The sequence below is a fragment of the Amia ocellicauda genome, unplaced genomic scaffold, assembly GCF_036373705.1.
Source record: "Amia ocellicauda isolate fAmiCal2 unplaced genomic scaffold, fAmiCal2.hap1 HAP1_SCAFFOLD_170, whole genome shotgun sequence".
In the NCBI taxonomy this organism is placed as follows: Eukaryota; Metazoa; Chordata; class Actinopteri; order Amiiformes; family Amiidae; genus Amia; species Amia ocellicauda.
In genome coordinates, this window is record NW_027102733.1 from 74,138 (window position 1) to 92,500 (window position 18,363).

At 43.5% G+C, this 18,363-nt stretch overlaps 16 non-coding genes across 16 annotated transcripts; all 16 read left to right on the forward strand.

The window, feature by feature from the left end:
- Positions 1–93: 93 nt before the first annotated feature.
- LOC136723943 (5S ribosomal RNA) lies at positions 94–212 on the forward strand. The gene has a single exon (XR_010806891.1). It is a non-coding gene; the product is annotated as a 5S ribosomal RNA (ribosomal RNA).
- A 1,056-nt stretch (positions 213–1,268) lies between these two features.
- On the forward strand, positions 1,269–1,387 carry LOC136723944 (5S ribosomal RNA). The gene has a single exon (XR_010806892.1). It is a non-coding gene; the product is annotated as a 5S ribosomal RNA (ribosomal RNA).
- A 1,056-nt stretch (positions 1,388–2,443) lies between these two features.
- LOC136723865 (5S ribosomal RNA) lies at positions 2,444–2,562 on the forward strand. The gene has a single exon (XR_010806823.1). It is a non-coding gene; the product is annotated as a 5S ribosomal RNA (ribosomal RNA).
- A 1,056-nt stretch (positions 2,563–3,618) lies between these two features.
- Positions 3,619–3,737, forward strand: LOC136723945 (5S ribosomal RNA). The gene has a single exon (XR_010806893.1). It is a non-coding gene; the product is annotated as a 5S ribosomal RNA (ribosomal RNA).
- Positions 3,738–4,793: 1,056 nt separating this feature from the next.
- Positions 4,794–4,912, forward strand: LOC136723946 (5S ribosomal RNA). The gene has a single exon (XR_010806894.1). It is a non-coding gene; the product is annotated as a 5S ribosomal RNA (ribosomal RNA).
- A 1,055-nt stretch (positions 4,913–5,967) lies between these two features.
- On the forward strand, positions 5,968–6,086 carry LOC136723947 (5S ribosomal RNA). Its single transcript, XR_010806895.1, has one exon. It is a non-coding gene; the product is annotated as a 5S ribosomal RNA (ribosomal RNA).
- Positions 6,087–7,152: 1,066 nt separating this feature from the next.
- Positions 7,153–7,271, forward strand: LOC136723859 (5S ribosomal RNA). The gene has a single exon (XR_010806818.1). It is a non-coding gene; the product is annotated as a 5S ribosomal RNA (ribosomal RNA).
- A 1,066-nt stretch (positions 7,272–8,337) lies between these two features.
- Positions 8,338–8,456, forward strand: LOC136723895 (5S ribosomal RNA). Its single transcript, XR_010806850.1, has one exon. It is a non-coding gene; the product is annotated as a 5S ribosomal RNA (ribosomal RNA).
- Positions 8,457–9,512: 1,056 nt separating this feature from the next.
- LOC136723867 (5S ribosomal RNA) lies at positions 9,513–9,631 on the forward strand. The gene has a single exon (XR_010806825.1). It is a non-coding gene; the product is annotated as a 5S ribosomal RNA (ribosomal RNA).
- Positions 9,632–10,687: 1,056 nt separating this feature from the next.
- Positions 10,688–10,806, forward strand: LOC136723949 (5S ribosomal RNA). The gene has a single exon (XR_010806896.1). It is a non-coding gene; the product is annotated as a 5S ribosomal RNA (ribosomal RNA).
- Positions 10,807–11,862: 1,056 nt separating this feature from the next.
- LOC136723950 (5S ribosomal RNA) lies at positions 11,863–11,981 on the forward strand. The gene has a single exon (XR_010806897.1). It is a non-coding gene; the product is annotated as a 5S ribosomal RNA (ribosomal RNA).
- A 1,056-nt stretch (positions 11,982–13,037) lies between these two features.
- On the forward strand, positions 13,038–13,156 carry LOC136723885 (5S ribosomal RNA). The gene has a single exon (XR_010806841.1). It is a non-coding gene; the product is annotated as a 5S ribosomal RNA (ribosomal RNA).
- Positions 13,157–14,212: 1,056 nt separating this feature from the next.
- LOC136723951 (5S ribosomal RNA) lies at positions 14,213–14,331 on the forward strand. The gene has a single exon (XR_010806898.1). It is a non-coding gene; the product is annotated as a 5S ribosomal RNA (ribosomal RNA).
- A 1,056-nt stretch (positions 14,332–15,387) lies between these two features.
- LOC136723952 (5S ribosomal RNA) lies at positions 15,388–15,506 on the forward strand. The gene has a single exon (XR_010806899.1). It is a non-coding gene; the product is annotated as a 5S ribosomal RNA (ribosomal RNA).
- A 1,056-nt stretch (positions 15,507–16,562) lies between these two features.
- Positions 16,563–16,681, forward strand: LOC136723954 (5S ribosomal RNA). The gene has a single exon (XR_010806901.1). It is a non-coding gene; the product is annotated as a 5S ribosomal RNA (ribosomal RNA).
- Positions 16,682–17,737: 1,056 nt separating this feature from the next.
- Positions 17,738–17,856, forward strand: LOC136723965 (5S ribosomal RNA). Its single transcript, XR_010806911.1, has one exon. It is a non-coding gene; the product is annotated as a 5S ribosomal RNA (ribosomal RNA).
- Positions 17,857–18,363: the final 507 nt, after the last annotated feature.

Genomic DNA, 18,363 nt, shown 5'->3' on the forward strand with positions numbered 1-18,363 from the left:
CTTTAGAGTAGAGAGACAGTTCAACTGTAAGTATGAACGGCAGAAACGGATATTGCCTTCCCTTTAAGTAGAGCGTCAGGGACAGCCTCCCTGGCTTACGGCCATACTAGCCTGAATACGCCCGATCTCGTCCGATCTCGGAAGCTAAGCAGGCTCGGGCCTGGTCAGTACTTGGATGGGAGACCGCCTGGGAATACCAGGTGCTGTAAGCTTTTGCATCTTTTACACACCAGAGGGCGACAAATCACGAGTTTTAACTTTGGATACACGCAATTTCATCATTATTTCAGATTTGACTTCCCCAAATACACAGGCATACATTAGATCTTGTTCTCCAACGTAAACGGTCCCTAGTAACTAGGGTACATTCGTAAATAAATTGAGCATCATGGCTAGAAGTGACTAAATGTTGCCTAATCTTTCTCATCGAGAAATGACACAATTACAGCAACACAAAAAGGAACTCCACCGGACAAAGTTCAGTGCTCACAAGGAGCCTCATTCAACACACACGGTTCCATTCCCATTCATGCAAAGCACGAAAGTGTAAAACTTGGGAACATACTTGAGAGCAAAGATCACATTCAATCTCATTCAAGGCACGGATGTGAATGCAACGGGATGAAATTACTGAAATGATGCCTGCCCTCGAACTGTGATGATGGACTACCCGACTCGCCAATAATATTGGGTTCTGGTGTATTGAAATACAGGAGCTGCTGGATTTGTGTGTTTTCTTACCCCCTCACCATAGTTTGTCAAATGTTTAAACAACTGAACTTATATTCAAGGTTTGTTTCTCTTCATATGTTTTACTGGTTTACATTTGTCTCAGCAACCTGTTGAATGATTCTTCTGCTTTCAAAACAAAATGACAACAGGATGAATGCACACACTTGAAAATACAATACATGCAATGTTATGCATCATAGTGATGCAACCTCCTTTCAGTTTCATACTGCATGTCAATTGAAATCCTTACTGAAATGCACACCTTCTCAAGATTGCGCTTGACTGGCGTGTCAGGCACTCAATTACAGCTGTTTTATCAAGACAAATGTGTTCGTTTTGTAAAATATAGTTCCGGTCTGGTGTGGCACCCCAGCTATCGCACAACGTTGCCACAACGTGGCATATTAGCAGGGACTGTCTGCGGCGCGCTGGTGTGTCCCGGGCTTTAGAGTAGAGAGACAGTTCAACTGTAAGTATGAACGGCAGAAACGGATATTGCCATCCCTTTAAGTAGAGCGTCAGGGACAGCCTCCCTGGCTTACGGCCATACTAGCCTGAATACGCCCGATCTCGTCCGATCTCGGAAGCTAAGCAGGCTCGGGCCTGGTCAGTACTTGGATGGGAGACCGCCTGGGAATACCAGGTGCTGTAAGCTTTTGCATCTTTTACACACCAGAGCGCGACAAATCACGAGTTTTAACTTTGGATACACGCAATTTCATCATTATTTCAGATTTGACTTCCCCAAATACACAGGCATACAATAGATCTTGTTCTCCAACGTAAACGGTCCCTAGTAACTAGGGTACATTCGTAAATAAATTGAGCATCATGGCTAGAAGTGACTAAATGTTGCCTAATCTTTCTCATCGAGAAATGACACAATTACAGCAACACAAAAAGGAACTCCACCGGACAAAGATCAGTGCTCACAAGGAGCCTCATTCAACACACACGGTTCCATTCCCATTCATGCAAAGCACGAAAGTGTAAAACTTGGGAACATACTTGAGAGCAAAGATCACATTCAATCTCATTCAAGGCACGGATGTGAATGCAACGGGGTGAAATTACTGAAATGATGCCTGCCCTCGAACTGTGATGATGGACTACCCGACTCGCCAATAATATTGGGTTCTGGTGTATTGAAATACAGGAGCTGCTGGATTTGTGTGTTTTCTTACCCCCTCACCATAGTTTGTCAAATGTTTAAACAACTGAACTTATATTCAAGGTTTGTTTCTCTTCATATGTTTTACTGGTTTACATTTGTCTCAGCAACCTGTTGAATGATTCTTCTGCTTTCAAAACAAAATGACAACAGGATGAATGCACACACTTGAAAATACAATACATGCAATGTTATGCATCATAGTGATGCAACCTCCTTTCAGTTTCATACTGCATGTCAATTGAAATCCTTACTGAAATGCACACCTTCTCAAGATTGCGCTTGACTGGCGTGTCAGGCACTCAATTACAGCTGTTTTATCAAGACAAATGTGTTCGTTTTGTAAAATATAGTTCCGGTCTGGTGTGGCACCCCAGCTAACGCACAACGTTGCCACAACGTGGCATATTAGCAGGGACTGTCTGCGGCGCGCTGGTGTGTCCCGGGCTTTAGAGTAGAGAGACAGTTCAACTGTAAGTATGAACGGCAGAAACGGATATTGCCATCCCTTTAAGTAGAGCGTCAGGGACAGCCTCCCTGGCTTACGGCCATACTAGCCTGAATACGCCCGATCTCGTCCGATCTCGGAAGCTAAGCAGGCTCGGGCCTGGTCAGTACTTGAATGGGAGACCCCCTGGGAATACCAGGTGCTGTAAGCTTTTGCATCTTTTACACACCAGAGCGCGACAAATCACGAGTTTTAACTTTGGATACACGCAATTTCATCATTATTTCAGATTTGACTTCCCCAAATACACAGGCATACAATAGATCTTGTTCTCCAACGTAAACGGTCCCTAGTAACAAGGGTACATTCGTAAATAAATTGAGCATCATGGCTAGAAGTGACTAAATGTTGCCTAATCTTTCTCATCGAGAAATGACACAATTACAGCAACACAAAAAGGAACTCCACCGGACAAAGATCAGTGCTCACAAGGAGCCTCATTCAACACACACGGTTCCATTCCCATTCATGCAAAGCACGAAAGTGTAAAACTTGGGAACATACTTGAGAGCAAAGATCACATTCAATCTCATTCAAGGCACGGATGTGAATGCAACGGGGTGAAATTACTGAAATGATGCCTGCCCTCGAACTGTGATGATGGACTACCCGACTCGCCAATAATATTGGGTTCTGGTGTATTGAAATACAGGAGCTGCTGGATTTGTGTGTTTTCTTACCCCCTCACCATAGTTTGTCAAATGTTTAAACAACTGAACTTATATTCAAGGTTTGTTTCTCTTCATATGTTTTACTGGTTTACATTTGTCTCAGCAACCTGTTGAATGATTCTTCTGCTTTCAAAACAAAATGACAACAGGATGAATGCACACACTTGAAAATACAATACATGCAATGTTATGCATCATAGTGATGCAACCTCCTTTCAGTTTCATACTGCATGTCAATTGAAATCCTTACTGAAATGCACACCTTCTCAAGATTGCGCTTGACTGGCGTGTCAGGCACTCAATTACAGCTGTTTTATCAAGACAAATGTGTTCGTTTTGTAAAATATAGATCCGGTCTGGTGTGGCACCCCAGCTAACGCACAACGTTGCCACAACGTGGCATATTAGCAGGGACTGTCTGCGGCGCGCTGGTGTGTCCCGGGCTTTAGAGTAGAGAGACAGTTCAACTGTAAGTATGAACGGCAGAAACGGATATTGCCATCCCTTTAAGTAGAGCGTCAGGGACAGCCTCCCTGGCTTACGGCCATACTAGCCTGAATACGCCCGATCTCGTCCGATCTCGGAAGCTAAGCAGGCTCGGGCCTGGTCAGTACTTGGATGGGAGACCGCCTGGGAATACCAGGTGCTGTAAGCTTTTGCATCTTTTACACACCAGAGCGCGACAAATCACGAGTTTTAACTTTGGATACACGCAATTTCATCATTATTTCAGATTTGACTTCCCCAAATACACAGGCATACAATAGATCTTGTTCTCCAACGTAAACGGTCCCTAGTAACTAGGGTACATTCGTAAATAAATTGAGCATCATGGCTAGAAGTGACTAAATGTTGCCTAATCTTTCTCATCGAGAAATGACACAATTACAGCAACACAAAAAGGAACTCCACCGGACAAAGATCAGTGCTCACAAGGAGCCTCATTCAACACACACAGTTCCATTCCCATTCATGCAAAGCACGAAAGTGTAAAACTTGGGAACATACTTGAGAGCAAAGATCACATTCAATCTCATTCAAGGCACGGATGTGAATGCAACGGGATGAAATTACTGAAATGATGCCTGCCCTCGAACTGTGATGATGGACTACCCGACTCGCCAATAATATTGGGTTCTGGTGTATTGAAATACAGGAGCTGCTGGATTTGTGTGTTTTCTTACCCCCTCACCATAGTTTGTCAAATGTTTAAACAACTGAACTTATATTCAAGGTTTGTTTCTCTTCATATGTTTTACTGGTTTACATTTGTCTCAGCAACCTGTTGAATGATTCTTCTGCTTTCAAAACAAAATGACAACAGGATGAATGCACACACTTGAAAATACAATACATGCAATGTTATGCATCATAGTGATGCAACCTCCTTTCAGTTTCATACTGCATGTCAATTGAAATCCTTACTGAAATGCACACCTTCTCAAGATTGCGCTTGACTGGCGTGTCAGGCACTCAATTACAGCTGTTTTATCAAGACAAATGTGTTCGTTTTGTAAAATATAGTTCCGGTCTGGTGTGGCACCCCAGCTAACGCACAACGTTGCCACAACGTGGCATATTAGCAGGGACTGTCTGCGGCGCGCTGGTGTGTCCCGGGCTTTAGAGTAGAGAGACAGTTCAACTGTAAGTATGAACGGCAGAAACGGATATTGCCATCCCTTTAAGTAGAGCGTCAGGGACAGCCTCCCTGGCTTACGGCCATACTAGCCTGAATACGCCCGATCTCGTCCGATCTCGGAAGCTAAGCAGGCTCGGGCCTGGTCAGTACTTGGATGGGAGACCGCCTGGGAATACCAGGTGCTGTAAGCTTTTGCATCTTTTACACACCAAAGGGCGACAAATCACGAGTTTTAACTTTGGATACACGCAATTTCATCATTATTTCAGATTTGACTTCCCCAAATACACAGGCATACAATAGATCTTGTTCTCCAACGTAAACGGTCCCTAGTAACTAGGGTACATTCGTAAATAAATTGAGCATCATGGCTAGAAGTGACTAAATGTTGCCTAATCTTTCTCATCGAGAAATGACACAATTACAGCAACACAAAAAGGAACTCCACCGGACAAAGATCAGTGCTCACAAGGAGCCTCATTCAACACACACGGTTCCATTCCCATTCATGCAAAGCACGAAAGTGTAAAACTTGGGAACATACTTGAGAGCAAAGATCACATTCAATCTCATTCAAGGCACGGATGTGAATGCAACGGGATGAAATTACTGAAATGATGCCTGCCCTCGAACTGTGATGATGGACTACCCGACTCGCCAATAATATTGGGTTCTGGTGTATTGAAATACAGGAGCTGCTGGATTTGTGTGTTTTCTTACCCCCTCACCATAGTTTGTCAAATGTTTAAACAACTGAACTTATATTCAAGGTTTGTTTCTCTTCATATGTTTTACTGGTTTACATTTGTCTCAGCAACCTGTTGAATGATTCTTCTGCTTTCAAAACAAAATGACAACAGGATGAATGCACACACTTGAAAATACAATACATGCAATGTTATGCATCATAGTGATGCAACCTCCTTTCAGTTTCATACTGCATGTCAATTGAAATCCTTACTGAAATGCACACCTTCTCAAGATTGCGCTTGACTGGCGTGTCAGGCACTCAATTACAGCTGTATTATCAAGACAATGTGTTCGTTTTGTAAAATATAGTTCCGGTCTGGTGTGGCACCCCAGCTAACGCACAACGTTGCCACAACGTTTCGTGTTAGCAGGGACTGGCTGCGGCGCGCTGGTGTGTCCCGGGCTTTAGAGTAGAGAGACAGTTCAACTGCAAGTATGAGCGGCAGAAACGGATATTGCCTTCCCTTTAAGTAGAGCGTCAGGGACAGCCTCCCTGGCTTACGGCCATACTAGCCTGAATACGCCCGATCTCGTCCGATCTCGGAAGCTAAGCAGGCTCGGGCCTGGTCAGTACTTGGATGGGAGACCGCCTGGGAATACCAGGTGCTGTAAGCTTTTGCATCTTTTACACACCAAAGGGCGACAAATCACAAGTTTTAACTTTGGATACACGCAATTTCATCATTATTTCAGATTTGACTTCCCCAAATACACAGGCATACAATAGATCTTGTTCTCCAACGTAAACGGTCCCTAGTAACTAGTGTACATTTGTAAATAAATTGAGCATCATGGCTAGAAGTGACTAAATGTTGCCTAATCTTTCTCATCGAGAAATGACACAATTATAGCAACACAAAAAGGAACTCCACCGGACAAAGTTCAGTGCTCACAAGGAGCCTCATTCAACACACACGGTTCCATTCCCATTCATGCAAAGCACGAAAGTGTAAAACTTGGGAACATACTTGAGAGCAAAGATCATATTCAATCTCATTCAAGGCACGGATGTGAATGCAACGGGATGAAATTACTGAAATGATGCCTGCCCTCGAACTGTGATGATGGACTACCCGACTCGCCAATAATATTGGGTTCTGGTGTATTGAAATACAGGAGCTGCTGGATTTGTGTGTTTTCTTACCCCCTCACCATAGTTTGTCAAATGTTTAAACAACTGAACTTATATTCAAGGTTTGTTTCTCTTCATATGTTTTACTGGTTTACATTTGTCTCAGCAACCTGTTGAATGATTCTTCTGCTTTCAAAACAAAATGACAAAAGGATGAATGCACACACTTGAAAATACAATACATGCAATGTTATGCATCATAGTGATGCAACCTCCTTTCAGTTTCATACTGCATGTCAATTGAAATCCTTACTGAAATGCACACCTTCTCAAGATTGCGCTTGACTGGCGTGTCAGGCACTCAATTACAGCTGTTTTATCAAGACAATGTGTTCGTTTTGTAATATATAGTTCCGGTCTGGTGTGGCACCCCAGCTAACGCACAACGTTGCCACAATGTTGCCACAACGTGGCGTGTTAGCAGGGACTGTCTGCGGCGCGCTGGTGTGTCCCGGGCTTTAGAGTAGAGAGACAGTTCAACTGTAAGTATGAATGGCAGAAACGGATATTGCCTTCCCTTTAAGTAGAGCGTCAGGGACGGCCTCCCTGGCTTATGGCCATACTAGCCTGAATACGCCCGATCTCGTCCGATCTCGGAAGCTAAGCAGGCTCGGGCCTGGTCAGTACTTGGATGGGAGACCGCCTGGGAATACCAGGTGCTGTAAGCTTTTGCATCTTTTACACACCAAAGGGCGACAAATCACAAGTTTTAACTTTGGATACACGCAATTTCATCATTATTTCAGATTTGACTTCCCCAAATACACAGGCATACAATAGATCTTGTTCTCCAACGTAAACGGTCCCTAGTAACTAGTGTACATTTGTAAATAAATTGAGCATCATGGCTAGAAGTGACTAGATGTTGCCTAATCTTTCTCATCGAGAAATGACACAATTACAGCAACACAAAAAGGAACTCCACCGGACAAAGTTCAGTGCTCACAAGGAGCCTCATTCAACACACACGGTTCCATTCCCATTCATGCAAAGCACGAAAGTGTAAAACTTGGGAACATACTTGAGAGCAAAGATCACATTGAATCTCATTCAAGGCACGGATGTGAATGCAACGGGATGAAATTACTGAAATGATGCCTGCCCTCGAACTGTGATGATGGACTACCCGACTCGCCAATAATATTGGCTTCTGGTGTATTGAAATACAGGAGCTGCTGGATTTGTGTGTTTTCTTACCCCCTCACCATAGTTTGTCAAATGTTTAAACAACTGAACTTATATTCAAGGTTTGTTTCTCTTCATATGTTTTACTGGTTTACATTTGTCTCAGCAACCTGTTGAATGATTCTTCTGCTTTCAAAACAAAATGACAACAGGATGAATGCACACACTTGAAAATACAATACATGCAATGTTATGCATCATAGTGATGCAACCTCCTTTCAGTTTCATACTGCATGTCAATTGAAATCCTTACTGAAATGCACACCTTCTCAAGATTGCGCTTGACTGGCGTGTCAGGCACTCAATTACAGCTGTTTTATCAAGACAATGTGTTCGTTTTGTAATATATAGTTCCGGTCTGGTGTGGCACCCCAGCTAACGCACAACGTTGCCACAATGTTGCCACAACGTTTCGTGTTAGCAGGGACTGTCTGCGGCGCGCTGGTGTGTCCCGGGCTTTAGAGTAGAGAGACAGTTCAACTGTAAGTATGAACGGCAGAAACGGATATTGCCTTCCCTTTAAGTAGAGCGTCAGGGACAGCCTCCCTGGCTTACGGCCATACTAGCCTGAATACGCCCGATCTCGTCCGATCTCGGAAGCTAAGCAGGCTCGGGCCTTGTCAGTACTTGGATGGGAGACCGCCTGGGAATACCAGGTGCTGTAAGCTTTTGCATCTTTTACACACCAAAGGGCGACAAATCACAAGTTTTAACTTTGGATACACGCAATTTCATCATTATTTCAGATTTGACTTCCCCAAATACACAGGCATACAATAGATCTTGTTCTCCAACGTAAACGGTCCCTAGTAACTAGTGTACATTTGTAAATAAATTGAGCATCATGGCTAGAAGTGACTAAATGTTGCCTAATCTTTCTCATCGAGAAATGACACAATTACAGCAACACAAAAAGGAACTCCACCGGACAAAGTTCAGTGCTCACAAGGAGCCTCATTCAACACACACGGTTCCATTCCCATTCATGCAAAGCACGAAAGTGTAAAACTTGGGAACATACTTGAGAGCAAAGATCACATTGAATCTCATTCAAGGCACGGATGTGAATGCAACGGGATGAAATTACTGAAATGATGCCTGCCCTCGAACTGTGATGATGGACTACCCGACTCGCCAATAATATTGGGTTCTGGTGTATTGAAATACAGGAGCTGCTGGATTTGTGTGTTTTCTTACCCCCTCACCATAGTTTGTCAAATGTTTAAACAACTGAACTTATATTCAAGGTTTGTTTCTCTTCATATGTTTTACTGGTTTACATTTGTCTCAGCAACCTGTTGAATGATTCTTCTGCTTTCAAAACAAAATGACAACAGGATGAATGCACACACTTGAAAATACAAAACATGCAATGTTATGCATCATAGTGATGCAACCTCCTTTCAGTTTCATACTGCATGTCAATTGAAATCCTTACTGAAATGCACACCTTCTCAAGATTGCGCTTGACTGGCGTGTCAGGCACTCAATTACAGCTGTTTTATCAAGACAAATGTGTTCGTTTTGTAAAATATAGTTCCGGTCTGGTGTGGCACCCCAGCTAACGCACAACGTTGCCACAACGTGGCATATTAGCAGGGACTGTCTGCGGCGCGCTGGTGTGTCCCGGGCTTTAGAGTAGAGAGACAGTTCAACTGTAAGTATGAACGGCAGAAACGGATATTGCCATCCCTTTAAGTAGAGCGTCAGGGACAGCCTCCCTGGCTTACGGCGATACTAGCCTGAATACGCCCGATCTCGTCCGATCTCGGAAGCTAAGCAGGCTCGGGCCTGGTCAGTACTTGGATGGGAGACCGCCTGGGAATACCAGGTGCTGTAAGCTTTTGCATCTTTTACACACCAGAGCGCGACAAATCACGAGTTTTAACTTTGGATACACGCAATTTCATCATTATTTCAGATTTGACTTCCCCAAATACACAGGCATACAATAGATCTTGTTCTCCAACGTAAACGGTCCCTAGTAACTAGGGTACATTCGTAAATAAATTGAGCATCATGGCTAGAAGTGACTAAATGTTGCCTAATCTTTCTCATCGAGAAATGACACAATTACAGCAACACAAAAAGGAACTCCACCGGACAAAGATCAGTGCTCACAAGGAGCCTCATTCAACACACACGGTTCCATTCCCATTCATGCAAAGCACGAAAGTGTAAAACTTGGGAACATACTTGATAGCAAAGATCACATTCAATCTCATTCAAGGCACGGATGTGAATGCAACGGGGTGAAATTACTGAAATGATGCCTGCCCTCGAACTGTGATGATGGACTACCCGACTCGCCAATAATATTGGGTTCTGGTGTATTGAAATACAGGAGCTGCTGGATTTGTGTGTTTTCTTACCCCCTCACCATAGTTTGTCAAATGTTTAAACAACTGAACTTATATTCAAGGTTTGTTTCTCTTCATATGTTTTACTGGTTTACATTTGTCTCAGCAACCTGTTGAATGATTCTTCTGCTTTCAAAACAAAATGACAACAGGATGAATGCACACACTTGAAAATACAATACATGCAATGTTATGCATCATAGTGATGCAACCTCCTTTCAGTTTCATACTGCATGTCAATTGAAATCCTTACTGAAATGCACACCTTCTCAAGATTGCGCTTGACTGGCGTGTCAGGCACTCAATTACAGCTGTTTTATCAAGACAAATGTGTTCGTTTTGTAAAATATAGTTCCGGTCTGGTGTGGCACCCCAGCTAACGCACAACGTTGCCACAACGTGGCATATTAGCAGGGACTGTCTGCGGCGCGCTGGTGTGTCCCGGGCTTTAGAGTAGAGAGACAGTTCAACTGTAAGTATGAACGGCAGAAACGGATATTGCCATCCCTTTAAGTAGAGCGTCAGGGACACCCTCCCTGGCTTACGGCCATACTAGCCTGAATACGCCCGATCTCGTCCGATCTCGGAAGCTAAGCAGGCTCGGGCCTGGTCAGTACTTGGATGGGAGACCGCCTGGGAATACCAGGTGCTGTAAGCTTTTGCATCTTTTACACACCAGAGCGCGACAAATCACGAGTTTTAACTTTGGATACACGCAATTTCATCATTATTTCAGATTTGACTTCCCCAAATACACAGGCATACAATAGATCTTGTTCTCCAACGTAAACGGTCCCTAGTAACTAGGGTACATTCGTAAATAAATTGAGCATCATGGCTAGAAGTGACTAAATGTTGCCTAATCTTTCTCATCGAGAAATGACACAATTACAGCAACACAAAAAGGAACTCCACCGGACAAAGATCAGTGCTCACAAGGAGCCTCATTCAACACACACGGTTCCATTCCCATTCATGCAAAGCACGAAAGTGTAAAACTTGGGAACATACTTGAGAGCAAAGATCACATTGAATCTCATTCAAGGCACGGATGTGAATGCAACGGGATGAAATTACTGAAATGATGCCTGCCCTCGAACTGTGATGATGGACTACCCGACTCGCCAATAATATTGGGTTCTGGTGTATTGAAATACAGGAGCTGCTGGATTTGTGTGTTTTCTTACCCCCTCACCATAGTTTGTCAAATGTTTAAACAACTGAACTTATATTCAAGGTTTGTTTCTCTTCATATGTTTTACTGGTTTACATTTGTCTCAGCAACCTGTTGAATGATTCTTCTGCTTTCAAAACAAAATGACAACAGGATGAATGCACACACTTGAAAATACAATACATGCAATGTTATGCATCATAGTGATGCAACCTCCTTTCAGTTTCATACTGCATGTCAATTGAAATCCTTACTGAAATGCACACCTTCTCAAGATTGCGCTTGACTGGCGTGTCAGGCACTCAATTACAGCTGTTTTATCAAGACAAATGTGTTCGTTTTGTAAAATATAGTTCCGGTCTGGTGTGGCACCCCAGCTAACGCACAACGTTGCCACAACGTGGCATATTAGCAGGGACTGTCTGCGGCGCGCTGGTGTGTCCCGGGCTTTAGAGTAGAGAGACAGTTCAACTGTAAGTATGAACGGCAGAAACGGATATTGCCATCCCTTTAAGTAGAGCGTCAGGGACACCCTCCCTGGCTTACGGCCATACTAGCCTGAATACGCCCGATCTCGTCCGATCTCGGAAGCTAAGCAGGCTCGGGCCTGGTCAGTACTTGGATGGGAGACCGCCTGGGAATACCAGGTGCTGTAAGCTTTTGCATCTTTTACACACCAGAGCGCGACAAATCACGAGTTTTAACTTTGGATACACGCAATTTCATCATTATTTCAGATTTGACTTCCCCAAATACACAGGCATACAATAGATCTTGTTCTCCAACGTAAACGGTCCCTAGTAACTAGGGTACATTCGTAAATAAATTGAGCATCATGGCTAGAAGTGACTAAATGTTGCCTAATCTTTCTCATCGAGAAATGACACAATTACAGCAACACAAAAAGGAACTCCACCGGACAAAGATCAGTGCTCACAAGGAGCCTCATTCAACACACACGGTTCCATTCCCATTCATGCAAAGCACGAAAGTGTAAAACTTGGGAACATACTTGAGAGCAAAGATCACATTCAATCTCATTCAAGGCACGGATGTGAATGCAACGGGATGAAATTACTGAAATGATGCCTGCCCTCGAACTGTGATGATGGACTACCCGACTCGCCAATAATATTGGGTTCTGGTGTATTGAAATACAGGAGCTGCTGGATTTGTGTGTTTTCTTACCCCCTCACCATAGTTTGTCAAATGTTTAAACAACTGAACTTATATTCAAGGTTTGTTTCTCTTCATATGTTTTACTGGTTTACATTTGTCTCAGCAACCTGTTGAATGATTCTTCTGCTTTCAAAACAAAATGACAACAGGATGAATGCACACACTTGAAAATACAATACATGCAATGTTATGCATCATAGTGATGCAACCTCCTTTCAGTTTCATACTGCATGTCAATTGAAATCCTTACTGAAATGCACACCTTCTCAAGATTGCGCTTGACTGGCGTGTCAGGCACTCAATTACAGCTGTTTTATCAAGACAAATGTGTTCGTTTTGTAAAATATAGTTCCGGTCTGGTGTGGCACCCCAGCTAACGCACAACGTTGCCACAACGTGGCATATTAGCAGGGACTGTCTGCGGCGCGCTGGTGTGTCCCGGGCTTTAGAGTAGAGAGACAGTTCAACTGTAAGTATGAACGGCAGAAACGGATATTGCCATCCCTTTAAGTAGAGCGTCAGGGACAGCCTCCCTGGCTTACGGCCATACTAGTCTGAATACGCCCGATCTCGTCCGATCTCGGAAGCTAAGCAGGCTCGGGCCTGGTCAGTACTTGAATGGGAGACCGCCTGGGAATACCAGGTGCTGTAAGCTTTTGCATCTTTTACACACCAGAGCGCGACAAATCACGAGTTTTAACTTTGGATACACGCAATTTCATCATTATTTCAGATTTGACTTCCCCAAATACACAGGCATACAATAGATCTTGTTCTCCAACGTAAACGGTCCCTAGTAACTAGGGTACATTCGTAAATAAATTGAGCATCATGGCTAGAAGTGACTAAATGTTGCCTAATCTTTCTCATCGAGAAATGACACAATTACAGCAACACAAAAAGGAACTCCACCGGACAAAGATCAGTGCTCACAAGGAGCCTCATTCAACACACACGGTTCCATTCCCATTCATGCAAAGCACGAAAGTGTAAAACTTGGGAACATACTTGAGAGCAAAGATCACATTCAATCTCATTCAAGGCACGGATGTGAATGCAACGGGGTGAAATTACTGAAATGATGCCTGCCCTCGAACTGTGATGATGGACTACCCGACTCGCCAATAATATTGGGTTCTGGTGTATTGAAATACAGGAGCTGCTGGATTTGTGTGTTTTCTTACCCCCTCACCATAGTTTGTCAAATGTTTAAACAACTGAACTTATATTCAAGGTTTGTTTCTCTTCATATGTTTTACTGGTTTACATTTGTCTCAGCAACCTGTTGAATGATTCTTCTGCTTTCAAAACAAAATGACAACAGGATGAATGCACACACTTGAAAATACAATACATGCAATGTTATGCATCATAGTGATGCAACCTCCTTTCAGTTTCATACTGCATGTCAATTGAAATCCTTACTGAAATGCACACCTTCTCAAGATTGCGCTTGACTGGCGTGTCAGGCACTCAATTACAGCTGTTTTATCAAGACAAATGTGTTCGTTTTGTAAAATATAGTTCCGGTCTGGTGTGGCACCCCAGCTAACGCACAACGTTGCCACAACGTGGCATATTAGCAGGGACTGTCTGCGGCGCGCTGGTGTGTCCCGGGCTTTAGAGTAGAGAGACAGTTCAACTGTAAGTATGAACGGCAGAAACGGATATTGCCATCCCTTTAAGTAGAGCGTCAGGGACAGCCTCCCTGGCTTACGGCCATACTAGCCTGAATACGCCCGATCTCGTCCGATCTCGGAAGCTAAGCAGGCTCGGGCCTGGTCAGTACTTGGATGGGAGACCGCCTGGGAATACCAGGTGCTGTAAGCTTTTGCATCTTTTACACACCAGAGCGCGACAAATCACGAGTTTTAACTTTGGATACACGCAATTTCATCATTATTTCAGATTTGACTTCCCCAAATACACAGGCATACAATAGATCTTGTTCTCCAACGTAAACGGTCCCTAGTAACTAGGGTACATTCGTAAATAAATTGAGCATCATGGCTAGAAGTGACTAAATGTTGCCTAATCTTTCTCATCGAGAAATGACACAATTACAGCAACACAAAAAGGAACTCCACCGGACAAAGATCAGTGCTCACAAGGAGCCTCATTCAACACACACGGTTCCATTCCCATTCATGCAAAGCACGAAAGTGTAAAACTTGGGAACATACTTGAGAGCAAAGATCACATTCAATCTCATTCAAGGCACGGATGTGAATGCAACGGGATGAAATTACTGAAATGATGCCTGCCCTCGAACTGTGATGATGGACTACCCGACTCGCCAATAATATTGGGTTCTGGTGTATTGAAATACAGGAGCTGCTGGATTTGTGTGTTTTCTTACCCCCTCACCATAGTTTGTCAAATGTTTAAACAACTGAACTTATATTCAAGGTTTGTTTCTCTTCATATGTTTTACTGGTTTACATTTGTCTCAGCAACCTGTTGAATGATTCTTCTGCTTTCAAAACAAAATGACAACAGGATGAATGCACACACTTGAAAATACAATACATGCAATGTTATGCATCATAGTGATGAAACCTCCTTTCAGTTTCATACTGCATGTCAATTGAAATCCTTACTGAAATGCACACCTTCTCAAGATTGCGCTTGACTGGCGTGTCAGGCACTCAATTACAGCTGTTTTATCAAGACAAATGTGTTCGTTTTGTAAAATATAGTTCCGGTCTGGTGTGGCACCCCAGCTAACGCACAACGTTGCCACAACGTGGCATATTAGCAGGGACTGTCTGCGGCGCGCTGGTGTGTCCCGGGCTTTAGAGTAGAGAGACAGTTCAACTGTAAGTATGAACGGCAGAAACGGATATTGCCATCCCTTTAAGTAGAGCGTCAGGGACAGCCTCCCTGGCTTACGGCCATACTAGCCTGAATACGCCCGATCTCGTCCGATCTCGGAAGCTAAGCAGGCTCGGGCCTGGTCAGTACTTGGATGGGAGACCGCCTGGGAATACCAGGTGCTGTAAGCTTTTGCATCTTTTACACACCAGAGCGCGACAAATCACGAGTTTTAACTTTGGATACACGCAATTTCATCATTATTTCAGATTTGACTTCCCCAAATACACAGGCATACAATAGATCTTGTTCTCCAACGTAAACGGTCCCTAGTAACTAGGGTACATTCGTAAATAAATTGAGCATCATGGCTAGAAGTGACTAAATGTTGCCTAATCTTTCTCATCGAGAAATGACACAATTACAGCAACACAAAAAGGAACTCCACCGGACAAAGATCAGTGCTCACAAGGAGCCTCATTCAACACACACGGTTCCATTCCCATTCATGCAAAGCACGAAAGTGTAAAACTTGGGAACATACTTGAGAGCAAAGATCACATTCAATCTCATTCAAGGCACGGATGTGAATGCAACGGGATGAAATTACTGAAATGATGCCTGCCCTCGAACTGTGATGATGGACTACCCGACTCGCCAATAATATTGGGTTCTGGTGTATTGAAATACAGGAGCTGCTGGATTTGTGTGTTTTCTTACCCCCTCACCATAGTTTGTCAAATGTTTAAACAACTGAACTTATATTCAAGGTTTGTTTCTCTTCATATGTTTTACTGGTTTACATTTGTCTCAGCAACCTGTTGAATGATTCTTCTGCTTTCAAAACAAAATGACAACAGGATGAATGCACACACTTGAAAATACAATACATGCAATGTTATGCATCATAGTGATGCAACCTCCTTTCAGTTTCATACTGCATGTCAATTGAAATCCTTACTGAAATGCACACCTTCTCAAGATTGCGCTTGACTGGCGTGTCAGGCACTCAATTACAGCTGTTTTATCAAGACAAATGTGTTCGTTTTGTAAAATATAGTTCCGGTCTGGTGTGGCACCCCAGCTAACGCACAACGTTGCCACAACGTGGCATATTAGCAGGGACTGTCTGCGGCGCGCTGGTGTGTCCCGGGCTTTAGAGTAGAGAGACAGTTCAACTGTAAGTATGAACGGCAGAAACGGATATTGCCATCCCTTTAAGTAGAGCGTCAGGGACAGCCTCCCTGGCTTACGGCCATACTAGCCTGAATACGCCCGATCTCGTCCGATCTCGGAAGCTAAGCAGGCTCGGGCCTGGTCAGTACTTGGATGGGAGACCGCCTGGGAATACCAGGTGCTGTAAGCTTTTGCATCTTTTACACACCAAAGGGCGACAAATCATGAGTTTTAACTTTGGATACACGCAATTTCATCATTATTTCAGATTTGACTTCCCCAAATACACAGGCATACAATAGATCTTGTTCTCCAACGTAAACGGTCCCTAGTAACTAGGGTACATTCGTAAATAAATTGAGCATCATGGCTAGAAGTGACTAAATGTTGCCTAATCTTTCTCATCGAGAAATGACACAATTACAGCAACACAAAAAGGAACTCCACCGGACAAAGATCAGTGCTCACAAGGAGCCTCATTCAACACACACGGTTCCATTCCCATTCATGCAAAGCACGAAAGTGTAAAACTTGGGAACATATTTGAGAGCAAAGATCACATTCAATCTCATTCAAGGCACGGATGTGAATGCAACGGGATGAAATTACTGAAATGATGCCTGCCCTCGAACTGTGATGATGGACTACCCGACTCGCCAATAATATTGGGTTCTGGTGTATTGAAATACAGGAGCTGCTGGATTTGTGTGTTTTCTTACCCCCTCACCATAGTTTGTCAAATGTTTAAACAACTGAACTTATATTCAAGGTTTGTTTCTCTTCATATGTTTTACTGGTTTACATTTGTCTCAGCAACCTGTTGAATGATTCTTCTGCTTTCAAAACAAAATGACAACAGGATGAATGCACACACTTGAAAATACAATACATGCAATGTTATGCATCATAGTGATGCAACCTCCTTTCAGTTTCATACTGCATGTCAATTGAAATCCTTACTGAAATGCACACCTTCTCAAGATTGCGCTTGACTGGCGTGTCAGGCACTCAATTACAGCTGTTTTATCAAGACAAATGTGTTCGTTTTGTAAAATATAGTTCCGGTCTGGTGTGGCACCCCAGCTAACGCACAACGTTGCCACAACGTGGCATATTAGCAGGGACTGTCTGCGGCGCGCTGGTGTGTCCCGGGCTTTAGAGTAGAGAGACAGTTCAACTGTAAGTATGAACGGCAGAAACGGATATTGCCATCCCTTTAAGTAGAGCGTCAGGGACAGCCTCCCTGGCTTACGGCCATACTAGCCTGAATACGCCCGATCTCGTCCGATCTCGGAAGCTAAGCAGGCTCAGGCCTGGTCAGTACTTGGATGGGAGACCGCCTGGGAATACCAGGTGCTGTAAGCTTTTGCATCTTTTACACACCAGAGCGCGACAAATCACGAGTTTTAACTTTGGATACACGCAATTTCATCATTATTTCAGATTTGACTTCCCCAAATACACAGGCATACAATAGATCTTGTTCTCCAACGTAAACGGTCCCTAGTAACTAGGGTACATTCGTAAATAAATTGAGCATCATGGCTAGAAGTGACTAAATGTTGCCTAATCTTTCTCATCGAGAAATGACACAATTACAGCAACACAAAAAGGAACTCCACCGGACAAAGATCAGTGCTCACAAGGAGCCTCATTCAACACACACGGTTCCATTCCCATTCATGCAAAGCACGAAAGTGTAAAACTTGGGAACATACTTGAGAGCAAAGATCACATTCAATCTCATTCAAGGCACGGATGTGAATGCAACGGGATGAAATTACTGAAATGATGCCTGCCCTCGAACTGTGATGATGGACTACCCGACTCGCCAATAATATTGGGTTCTGGTGTATTGAAATACAGGAGCTG